This window comes from Marmota monax, unplaced genomic scaffold (assembly GCF_021218885.2).
Source record: "Marmota monax isolate L192 unplaced genomic scaffold, Marmota_monax_Labrador192_F-V1.1 WCK01_AAM20220418_F8-fsc00097, whole genome shotgun sequence".
NCBI classification, from domain to species: Eukaryota; Metazoa; Chordata; class Mammalia; order Rodentia; family Sciuridae; genus Marmota; species Marmota monax.
Window position 1 is genome coordinate 4,934,947 of NW_026694162.1, and position 13,506 is coordinate 4,948,452.

Genomic DNA, 13,506 nt, shown 5'->3' on the forward strand with positions numbered 1-13,506 from the left:
ACACTGCCCAACAAAACTGAAAGGTGTGCTGCACAATATCCTTGTGTGGGAAAGAAACCCCATCTTTTCTGGCTGCATGAAGAGGACAGTAGAAGGAATCATTTTACAGCTGCAGCGTGTGGGCCTGCAGGTGAGAGAGCCGATTGCTGGAAAACCCGAGTGTGGCCCAAAATACAGGCCTGGCAAACCCATATTACACAACATAAGTGACCAGGAGAAAATCAAACGTGGAGAGAGGTTTATACAAGGGGCAACTGGTTGTGAAAACGCAACTGGATTTACCCTCTCTCCCTCCAATCTGGCTTCTTGCAGGATTGGCTGGGAGAGAAGTACCTGTCTGGGAATTTGAAAGGGCAGGGGTAGGAAAGATTGAGTTTGGAGACTGAACCTGAGACCAGGAAATGTGAGGTCCACAGGTGAGGTAGTGAACTAATAACTGGCTCATCCATCACATGAGTGAAACCCAGGGGAGCCCCCTGGGGTGTAGTCTTTCACCCTGGACTGGGAACTGATGGGCCCTGGAGGTGTGCTGATTTAAAATCTCCATACCAACTGGAATTCAATGAAGAACCTGGAGCCTATCTAAGCCTAAACCTGCCTCCTGGAGTTCCACCTACCAAATTACCTCGCTCATTCCAGCAATCCACACAGAGGGTGGAGCAGCATTACACTCCAGACAAAACCACCTAACACTGCTGAGAAGGGAAGCGGAGAATCTTTTCAATTACAAAAGAAATAATCCTTTAACTTTTCATCAATATATTTTTCTTTTCATGTTTAATTATGACCTTAAAGGTTCGTGGACATTATACATATTCATATTTGTTTTTTTCTCATTTCTACCATTTTTTTAAAGAAGGTACTTTTATTTTTATTTTTTTTTAAGAGAGAGAGAGAGAGAGAGAGAGAGAGAGAGAATTTTTATTTATTTTTTAGTTTTCGGCGGACACAACATCTTTGTTTGTATGTGGTGCTGAGGATCGAACCCGGGCCGCACGCATGCCAGGCGAGGGCGCTACCGCTTGAGCCACATCCCCAGCCCCTCATTTCTACCATTTTTGAAGCCAGTTGTTTATCATGGGTCTCATTTTTGAAAACTAGGATATTTAATTAGTATATTTCAGTTTTGTTTTGTATTCTTTTAATTTTTAAAATTTTTACTTTATGTATATTTTTTCTCTCACCTATCTGAGTCCTTTGATTCTCTATTTTCTTCCACTAACAGCCAATCTCTATTGTTCTTTCACTCTTCCATTAATTTTTTACTTCTATCTGCTCCTTCTTCATAATCCTATATCACAACCCATATCACTTCTGTTCTCTCCCTGTTCACCATTTGAAATTATAAACACTTTTGCAAACATACTGTTTTTATTGTGGGCAATAACTGGTCATTCCCGTTTGTTGTGACAATTAACATTGTAAGCAGCATAGCAGGAAATACTTGGTTAAATGCTATATACTGTTTGCACTGGTAGTTGTTAATATTTGTCTCCCCCTAAATGGTGAGGTACTAAAACTTTCACGAACACTCTAAGTCCACAGGGTAGAAGCTCTACTCCCTCAGATTTATACTGTTAGATGGGCAGAAACACAAACAATATGAAAAGGCAAGGGAACAAATCACCCCAAACAAACCAAGATACTCCAATAACAGAATCCATCGATACCACAGTGGAAGAAATGTCAAAGAAGGAGTTTAGAATGTACATAAACTGATCTGCGAAGTAAGGATGATATAACAAATGAAATCACAGAGAAAATACACGAAATGAAAGATCATTTAAAAAAATAAAGGGACAGAGATTTTGAAGAAAAACCAAGCAGAAAATCCTCAAAATGAAGGAATCAGAAAGCCAAATTAAAACTTCAATGGAAAGTATCACGAACAAACTAGATCACTTGGAAAAAAGTTTTAGGCAATGAAGACAAAATATATAATCTTGAAAACAAACTGACAGTGGAGAAAAGAGATTAAGAGACCATGAACAGAATGTCCAAAAAATATGGGATAACCTAAAAAGACCAAATTTAAGATTTGTCAGGACAGATGAAGGCACAAGAGATACAAACTAAAGGAATGTATTATCTTTTCAATGAAGTAATATTAGAAAATTTCCCAAACCTAAAGAATGAAATGGAAAATCAAATTCAGGAGGCTTACAAATATACAAACTTGCAACAGACTCAAACCAAGACACACTGTTATGAAAATGCCTAACATACAGAATAGGGATATAATTTTAAAGGCTGCCAGAGAAAAATGAAAAATCATGCTTAGAGGGAAACCAATCCAGACCTCAGCTGACCTCTCAACCCAAACGCTCAAAGCTAGAAGGTCTTGAAATAATATATTCCAAGCTCTAAAACAAAGTAGATGCCAGCCAAGAATATACTACATTCAGCAAAATTAAGCTTCATAAATGACAATGAAATAAAAACCTTCTGCCAGGAGCATTGGCATAGGCCTGTAATCCCAGCAGATTGGGAGGTTGAGGAAGAAGGACTGAGAGTTCAAAGCCAGCCTCAGTTAAAGCAAGTTGTTAAGTAACCCAGTGAGACCCTGTGACTAAATAAAACACAAAATGCGGCTGAGGATCTATCTGGCTCAGGGATCGAGTGCTCCTCAGTTCAATCCCCAGCACATAAATAAATAACAATGAATTTAAAAAATTAAAACTTTCCATGACAAACAAAAGTTAAAAAAAATTAACAGAAAGTCTGCACTACCAAATATACTCAATAAGCTATTTTGGTAGAAGAAATAAAAAATAAAACTGAAAACCAGCAAAGGGAGGAACTACACTAAAAGAATAGCCAACCAAAGGAAAAACTAATCAAATTAAAAAACAGAAGTTAATCAAAATGACATGGAATAAAAATCATTTCTCAATAATAAAATTGACTGCAAATAGCCTAAACTCATCGATCAAAAGACACAGACTGTTGGACTGGATTAAAAAACAAGACTCAACAATATGCAGTCTCCAAGAGACAGACATCATCAGCAAAAATACCTACAGACTAAAAGTAAAAGGATGGGAAAAAACATATAATTCACATGGATTTCATAAACAAGCAGGGGTTCTACCTCTTACCAGATTAAGTGGACATCAAGCCAAAGTTAATCAGAAGGGACAAAGAAGAACATTTCATAGTACTTAGGGGAACTATACATCAACAAGACATAACAATTGTAAATATTTATGCACCAAACAAAGGAGCATATGTAAATCAAACAAACCCTTCTCCATTTCAAGAAGTAAATAGACCCTAGCAGCCTAGGAAACCGGGGCAGAAGGATCACAAGTTCAAAACCAGCCTCAGCAAAAGCAAGGTGCTAAGCAGCTCAAGTGGGACCATGTCTCTAAATAAAATACAAAATAGGTATGGGGATGTGGCTCAGTGATCAAGTGCCCCCGAGTTCAATCCCAGTACCCGCCCCCCCAAAAAAAGAAGTAGCAACTAGACGGACAACACAGTAATACTGTGTGACTTCAACACACCTCTCTCAACACAGAACAGATCATCCAAACAAAAGCTAAATAAAGAAGCTATAAAACTAAAACACATAATTAATAATTTAGACTTAACAGACATATAAACAATATTTATGCATCAATGACTGAATACACTTTCTTTTCAGCAGCACATGGATCCTTCTCTAAAATAGACCATATATTAGATCACAAAGAAACTCTTAGCAAATACAAAAAAACAGAGATAATACCTTGCATTCTATCAGATCAAAATGGAATGAAATTAGAAATCATTGATAAAATTTTAAAAACAGAAGTTATTCTAATACCTGGAGACTAAGTAATATGCTATTGAATGACCAATGGATAGCAGAAGAAACCAGGGATGAAATAAAAAAATACTTAAGAGGGAAACAAGAATAGCAATACAACATATCAAAATCTCTTGAGACACTATGAAGGCGATTTTAAGAGGAATGTTCATTGCACTGAACTCATTTATTAAAAGAATAGAAAGTTGGGTTGGGGTTGTGGCTTAGTAGGTAGAGTGCTCACCTATGATGTGTGAGGCACTGGGTTCAATCCTAACATCACATAAAAATAAATAAATAAAATAAGGTCATTGTGTCCATCAACAACTAAGAAAAAAAAAAGAATAGAAAGTTGATGAATAAATGACCTAACATTACATCTCAAAGCCCTAGAAAAAAAGAACAAATCAATACCAAAAGCAGCAGAAGACAGGAAATAGCTGAAATCAACAAAATTGAAACAAAAGAAACAATTCAAAAATTTGACAAAACAAAAAATTGGTTCTTTGAAAAAATAAATAAAACTGATTAAACCCTTAGCCAAGCTAACAGAGAAAAACCAAATTACAAAAATTCATGACAAAAAAGGATGTATCACAACAGCAATTAGTGAAATATAATCATCAGAAACTATTTTAAAAATTTATACTTAATAAAATAGAAAATTTTGAAGACATTGACAAGTTTCTAGAGACATACAACCTACCCAAATTGAATCAGGAGGACACAGAAAATGTAAACAGATCAATTTCAAGCAATGAAATTGAAGATGTCATCAAAAGACTACCAACAAAGAAAACCAAGGACCAGATGGATTCTCAGCCAAGTTTTACCACACCTTTAAAGAAGAACTAACACTAATCCTCTTCAAACTATTCCATGAAATAGGAGGGAATCCTTCCAAAACTCATTCTATGAAGCTAGTATCACCCTGATACCAAATCAGACACACAAATGAAAGAAAACTTCAGACAAATATCCCTGATAAACATAGATGCAAAAATTCTCAATAAAATTCTGACAATTCATATACAAAAACATATTAAAAAGATAGTGTACCACGATCAAGTGGGGCTCATCCAAGGGATGCAAGGTTGGTTCAACATACAGAAATCAATGAATGTAATTCATCACATCCATTCATGTTCAAAATACTAGAAAAACTAGGGATAGTAGAAACATACCTCAACATTGTAAAAGCTATATATGTTAAAATTTAAGGCAATATCATTCTAAATGGAGAAAAACTGAAAGCATTCCCTTTAAAAAACTGGAACAAGACAGGGATGCCCTCTTTCACCACTTCTATTCAACATTGTTCTTGAAACTCTAGCCAGAGCAATTAGACAGAAGAAAGAAATTAAAGGAACATGAACAGGAAAAGAAGAACTCATACTACCTCTATCTGTCAATGACATGAGTCTATATTTAGAAGATCCAAATATTCCACCAGAAAACGTCTAGAATTCATAAATAAATTCAGCAAAATAGAAAGATACAAAATTAACACCCATAAATCAAACTCGTTCCTATGCAACAGTGATAAACCAACTGAAAGAGAAATTAAGAAAATCACCCCATTTACAATAGCCTAAAAAACAATAAATATTTGAAAATCAATCTAACAAAAGAGGTAAAAGACCTTTACAATGAAAATTATAGAATACTAAATAAAGAAATTGAAGAATATCTTAGAAGATGGAAAGATTCCCAATGTTCTTAGATAGATAGAATTAATATTGTCAAAATGGCCATAATACCAAAAGCAGTATACATATTTAATACAATTCCTATTAAAATTCCAACGACGTTCTTCATAGAAATAGAAAAGCAGTTATGAAATTCATTTGGAAAAATAATAGGCCCAGAATAGTCAAAGCAATTCTCAGAGAGAAAAGTAAAGCAGTAGGCATCACAATACTAGACCTTAAATTATATTATATAGTTACACTAACAAAAACAGCATGTTATAGCCACAAAAACAGACATGAATACCAATGGTACAGAACAGAGGACACAGAAACAAACCCACATAAATACAGTTATCTCATACTAGACAAAGGCACCATTTTTCTCACTGGAGAAAAAATAGCCTCTTCAACAAATGGTGCTAGGAAAACTGGAAATCCATGTGTAGCAAAATGAAATTAAAAACTTATCTCTCACCCTGAACAAAATTCAACTCTAAGATGACAAGGACCAGAGACTCTGCACCTACTAGAATCAAATATAGGCCCAAGTCTCCATCAAGTCGGCTAAAGAAACAAATTCCTCAACAAGACTCTGAAAGTACAAGAAGTAAAATCAAGGATCAATAAATGAAATGGTATCAAACCAAAAAGCTTCTTCACAGCCAAAGAAACAATCAATAATGTGAAGAGCCTACAGAATGCCACATACACCTCAGATAGAGCATTAATCTGCAGGACATGAGATCCACTCACACTGACCTCTGTGGGACCCAGGCTGACGGCAGGCCTGGTCCACCCCTTCCTCAGTGGGGCAGACACTCTTCAGAGCCCAGACTCTGGTGCAGGACTGCCCCTTCTGACCAGTGGAGTACCACGGGAGCCGAGATCCAGCCCAGACTGCCCACACCAGCCCATGTGGGATTCAGGCTCTCCATAGGCCGGTTCACCCCCCAACACTCCCTACCCCAGCAGGGGAGACACTGCCAAAGCCTAGTCTTTGGCACAAGACAACCAGCAGACCACGGCAGGAGGTCAAGTCCAGTGGCCAGATCCATCCACACTGGCCTCTGGGGGACCCAGGTGCACAGCAGGCCAGATCCATCCCTCCTCAGGCAGGGCAGACACTGCCAAAGCCAGCCTTTGGCACAAGACCACCCCTTCCGACTGGCAGACTACCATGGGAGGTCAAGCCCAGTAGCCCAGATCCACCCACTCCAAGTTACACAGGACCCAGATCCAGGATGCAGTAACATTCATTAAGGGACACCAGTAGGGTCTGGAAGACCAACATCAAGGTGAGGTACAGACAATCTGCACAGGTACTACAATAATATAGGAAGAAACTAATATCTCAGATCCACACTGCAAGAAAGGAAGACACATAAGACAACATGAAAAAACAAGGGAGGAAATTGCCCCAAACAAACCAGGACACTATAATAACAGAACCCACGGACAGCAAAGTTGATGAAATGTCAGAGGAGGAGTTCAGAAGGTTCATAATTAAAATGATCTGTGAATTAAAGACTGACCTAAATGAGCAAATACAGGCAAAAATTGATCACTCCAACAATGAGATAAGAGAGCAAACACAGGTAGCAAAAGATTACTTCAAGAGAGAGAGAGAGACTCTGAAAAACAGTCAGTCAGAAATCTTGAAATGAAGGATACAATAAATCAAATAAAAAACTCAATAGAAAGTATAACAAACAGGCTAGATCACTTGGAAGAAAGAATGTCAGATAATGAAGACAAAGTATACAATCTGGAAAATAAAGCCATACAGTGAAGAAAATTAGAAACCATGAACAGAACATGCAAGAATTATGGGACAACATCAAAAGACCAAATCTAAGAGTTACTGGGATAGAGGAAGACACAGAATTTCAAACCAAAGGAATGCACAATCTCTTCAATGAGATAATATCAGAAAATTTCCCAAGCATGAAGATGAATTGGAAAACCATACAAGAGGCTTACAGGACACCAAATGTACGAAATTACAACAGGTCTACACCAAGGCACATTATAATAAAAATATCTAGCATACAGAATAAGGATAGAAACTTAAAAGCTGCAAAAGAGAGGCATTGGATCATATATAGGGGGAGATCAATTCATATTTCAGCAGATTTTTCAACCCAGACCCTCAAAGCCAGGAGACTGTGGAACAACATATACCAAGCCCTGAAAGAAAATAGATGCCAACCAAGAATATTATATCTAGCAAAAGTAAGCTTTAGATTTGAGGATAAAATAAAAACCTTCCATGATAAGCAAAAAGTTAAAAGAATTTACAACTAGAAAGCCAGCACTACAGAACATCCTCAGCAAAGTATTCCAAGAAGAGGAAAGGAGAAACGATGATGAAAATCAGCAGAGGGAGGGATTACAAAATCTAATCAGAGGAGAAATCAAGTCACACTAAATACCAAAAATAAACAAAAATGGCTGGGAATACAAATCATGTCTCGATAATAACCCTGAATGTTGATAGGCTAAACCCACCAATCAAAAGACATAGACTAGCAGATTGGATAAAAAAAAAAAAAGACCCAATAATATGCTACCTCCAAGAGACTCATCTCATAGAAAGAAGACATTCACAGACTGAAGGTTAAGGACTGGGAAAAATCACCACTCAGATGGACTGTGGAAGCAAGCAGGGGTTTCCATCCTCATATAAAGTACACTTCAAATTAAAGTCAATCAAAAACGATAAAGAAGGACATTAAATACTGCTCAAGGGAACCATATACCAACAAGATTTAACAATTATAAATATATATGCCCCAAACAATGGAGCAGCTATGTTCATCAAACAAACCCTTCTCAAGTTAAGAGTCAAATAGACCACAACACAATAATTTTGGGTGACTTTAACACACTTCTTTCATTATTAGATAGACCCTCAAAACAAAAGCGAACAAAGAAATTATAGAACTCAATAATACAATCAATAACTTAGACTTAACTGACATATATAGAATATTCCATCCTTCAATGAGAAAATATACTTTCTTCTCAGCAGCACATGGATCCTTCTCTAAAATAGACCATATACTATGCCACAAAGTAACTCTTAGCAAATGTAAAAAAGTAGAGATACTACCCTGCATTCTATCAGATCATAATGGAATGAAATTAGAAATCAATGATAAAATAAGAAATGAAATCCGCCTGGAGACTAAATAATATGCTACTGAATGAACAATGGGTTACAGAAGACATCAAGGAGGAGATTAAAAAAGTTTTAGAGGTGAATGAGAACACAGATATACATATCAAAATCTCTGGGACACTATGAAAGCAGTTCTAAGAGGAAATTTCATTGCATGGAGTTCATTCCTTAAAAGAAGAAAATGTCAACAAATAAATGACTTAATACTACATCTCAAAGCCCTAGAAAAATAAGAAAAAATCAACACCAAAAGCAGCAGAAGACAGGAAATAATTAAAATCAGAGCTGAAATAAATGAAATTGAAACAAAAGAAACAACTGAAAAAATTGACAGAACAAAAAGTTGGTTCTTTGAAAAAAATAAATAAAATTGACAGATCTTTAGCCATGCTAATGATGAGAAGGAGAGAAAACTCAAATCCTAACATACATGATGAAAAAGGAAATATCACAACAGACACTACAGAAATACAGAATATAATTAGAAATTATTTTGAAAACTTGTACTCCAATAAAATAGAAAATAATGAAGACATCAACAAATTTCTAGACTTATATAATTTGTCCAAATTGCATCAGGATGATATACACAATTTAAACAGGTCAATTTCAAGTGACAAAATACCAGACTCATAAAAAGTCTACCAACCAAGAAAAGCCCAGGACTGGACAGATACACAGCCAAGTTCTATAAGACCTTTAGAGAAGAACTAATACCAATACTCTCCAATTTATTTCAGAAAATAGAAAAAGAGGCAGCACTTCCAAATTCATTCTATGAGGCCAATATCACTCTGATTCCAAAAATAGGCAAAGACACATCAAAAAAAAGAAAACTTCAGACCAATATATCTAATAAACATAGATGCAAAAATTCTCAATAAAATTCTGGCAAATCAAATACAAAAACATATCAATAAGATCGTGTACCATGATCAAGTGGGATTCATCTCAGGGATGTAAGGTTGGTTCAACATACGGAAATCAATAAATGTAATTCATCACATCAATACACTTAAAGATAAGAATCATATGATCATTTCAATAGATGCAGAAAAAGCATTTGAAAAAATACAGCACCCTTTATGTTCAAAACACTAGAAAAACTAGGGATAACAGGAACATATTTCAGCATCATAAAGGCTATCTATGCTACTAAGCCCCAGGCCAACCTCATTCTAAACGGAGAAAAATTGAAGGCATTCCCTCTAAAAACACAGTTCTTGAACACAGGCGAGAACAATTAGACGAAAGAAATTAAACGGATACACATAGGAAACGAAGAACTCGATTTGGCACTATTTGCTGATGATATGATTCTAAACCTAAAAGACCCTAAAAGCTCCACCAGAAAACATCTAGAACTAATAAATAAATTCAACAAAGTAGCAGGATATAAAATGAACACCCATAAATCAAAGGCATTTCTGTATATCAGTTACAAATCCTCAGAAAGGGAAATGAGGAAAACTACCCCATTTTCAATAGTCTCAAAAAAAATAAAATACTTGGGAATCAACTTAATAAAAGAGGTGAAAGATCTACATAATGAAAATTACAGAAACCTAAAGAAAGAAATCAGGGCTGGAGATGTGGCTCAAGCGGTAGTGCGCTCGCCTGGCACGCGTGCGGCCCGGGTTCGATCCTCAGCACCACATACAAACAAAGATGATGTGTCTGCCAAAAACTAAAAAATAAATATTAAAATATTCTCTCTCGAGAGGAGGGGAGGGGAGGGGAGAGGTGGGGAGGGGGGAGGGTGGATGATGGGAAAAAAAAAAAAAAAAAAAAAAATTCTCTCTCTCTCTCTCTCTCTCTCTCTCTTTAAAAAAGAAAGAAAGAAAGAAAGAAAGAAAGAAAGAAAGAAAGAAAGAAATCAAAGAAGACCTTAGAAGATGGAAAGATCTACCTTGCTTTTGGATAGGCAGAATTAATATTATCAAAATGACCATGGTCACTATACAGATTTAATGCAATTCCAATCAAAATTCCAATGACATACCTCATAAAAATAGAAAAAGCAATCATGAAATTCATCTAGAAAAATAAGAGACCCAGAATAGCTAAAGCAATCCTTAGCAGGAAAAGTGAAGCAGGTGGCATCACTATACCAGACCTTAAAACTATACTACAGAGCAATAGTAACAAAAACAGCATAATATTGGCACTAAAACAGACTGGTAGATCAATGGTACAGAATAGAGGACACAGAGATTAACCCACAAAACTACAATTATCTTACATTAGACAAAGGTGCTAAGAACATGCATTGGAGAAAAGAGCCTCTTCAACAAATGGTCTGGAAAAACTAGAAATCTATATGCAACAAAATGTAATTAAATCCCTATCTCTCACCATGCACAAAACTCAACTCAAAATGGATCAAAAACCTAGGAATAAAGCCAGAGACCCTGCATATAATAGAAAAAGAAAGTAGGCCCTAAACTTCATCATGTGGGATTAGGCCCCAACTTCCTTAATAAGACTCCTATGGAGCAATAATTAAAATCAAGAATCAATAAATGGGATGGACTCAAACTAAAAAGTTTCTTCTCAGCAAAAGAAACAATCTGTGAGGTGAAGAGAGAACCTACATCTTGGGAGCAAATCTCTACCCCTCACACATCAGATAGAGCACTAATCTCTAGAGTATATAAAGAACTCAAAAAACTAAACACCAAATTAAAAAAAAACCAAAAAACAAATAACCCAATCAATAAATGGACCAAGGACCTGAAGAGACACTTCTCAGAAGATGATGTACAATCAGTCAACAAACACATGAAAAAATGTTCATCATCACCAGCAATTAGAGAAACGCAAATCAAAACCACTCTAAGATTTCATCTCACTCCAGTCAGAATGGCAGCTATTAAGCATACAAACAACAATAAGTGTTGGCAAGGATGTGGGGAAAAAGGTACACTCATACACTCTTGGTGGGACTGTAAATTGGTGCAGCCAATATGGAAAGCAGTATGGAGATTTCCTGGAAAATTGGGAATGGGACCACCATTTGACCCAGCTATCCCTCTCCTCAGTCTATACTCAAAGGACTTAAAATTAACATACTATAGGGACACAGCTACATCAATGTTTATAGCAGCACAATTCACAATAGCTAAACTGTGGAACTAACCTAGATGCCCTTCAATAGATTAATGGATTAAAAAAATGTGGCATATATACACAAAGGAATATTACTCAGCATTAAGAGAATAAAATCATGGCATTTGCAGGTAAATGGATGGAGTTAGAGAAGACAATGCTAAGTAAAGTAAGCCAATCCCAAAAAAAACAAATGCCGAATGTTTTCTTTGATATAAGGAGGCTGATTCATAGTGGGACAGGGAACAGGAGCATGGGAGGAATAGACGAACTCTAGATAGGGCAGAGGAGTTGGAGGGGCAGGGAGGGGGCATGGGATTTGGAATGTAACGATCATTATTATACAAAGTACGCGTATGAAGACACAAGTTATATACTGTGTATATAACCAGAGATATGAAAAACTGTGCTCTATATATGTAATACATATGTAATAAGCAACTCAATTCACAATAGCTAAGCTATGGAACTAACCTAGGTGTCCTTCAACAGATGAATGGATAAAGAAAATGCGGTACATATACGTAATGGAATCTTACTCAGCCATAAACAAGAAAAAATTATGGCATTTGCTGGTAAATGGATGGAACTAGAGACCATCATTCTAAGTGAAATAAGTCTATCCCAAAAAACCAAAGGTTGAATGTTCTCTCTGATATACAGATGCTAACTCACAATAAGTGGAGTGGGGCTGGAATAGAAGTTCACTGGAATAGACAAAGAGGAAGGAAGGGAAGGAAGGAGGGAGTGGAATAAGAAAGACAGTAGAATGAATTGGACATAACTTTCCTATGCTCATACATGAATACATAACCTGTGTAACTCCACATCATTTAGAACCACAAAAATGGGAAGTAATACTCCACGTATGTATGTCAAAATACACTGTACTGACATGTACAATTAAAAATGGGCCAGAGGTATGACTCAGTGGTAGGACACTTGCCTAGCATGCAGGACACCCAGGGTTTGATCCCTAGCATCACAAATAGACAAATAAATCCTCACTCTTAAGAGCCAAAAATCACTAATTGCTATTAATATATTTCTCCCAGATTCTTGCATGCATGTGTTGATATATATACATTGATGCGCACATGCGCACACATGCACACACACACACATATACATATGCACATTCACGTGCACATGTATATATGAAAACTCATTTCACATAGAAACATAGATCTCTGGCCTTCCTTTTAACAGGTACCCAGCATGACATTGTGTAGCTATAACATAATTTATCTTTTTATTATTACATATAATAGTGTAAAGAATGTTCTTAAACGTATATATTTGCACCCATGTGCAAGTATAATCAGGACAAATTATGAGAAGTGGAATCCATGGCCAAAGGATAGATCCAGTAAACAATTTCAATTTACCTTCTGAAGAAGTCAAACAATCAATAAAATTATGAAATTTTCTCCCATCAATAAATTATGAAGGCCTAGTGGCCCATGTTTTTGCCACTATATTTTGTACTATAAAACATTTTTACCAGTGTCAATCTGATAAGCAAAAGAACCATTTCATTAATTCGCATTATTTTGGTATATATGATGCAATATACAGGGCATACATAATCTTTAAATATAACCTAAATTCAGCTTTTAAAAAAGTTTTAAATGGTTAGTTTTGCAATGATAATATACAAATTAAGACTAACAGGAAAACTAACATTTTACAGAAGGGGGAAAATATGATAAATATAGAATACTTATGAAAATGTT

At 36.0% G+C, this 13,506-nt stretch overlaps 1 protein-coding gene across 3 annotated transcripts in view; it reads right to left on the minus strand.

The window, feature by feature from the left end:
• Positions 1 to 13,506, minus strand: part of Ythdc2 (YTH N6-methyladenosine RNA binding protein C2) — an 80,729-nt gene that overhangs the window by 30,301 nt on the left and 36,922 nt on the right. The window lies entirely within an intron of this gene.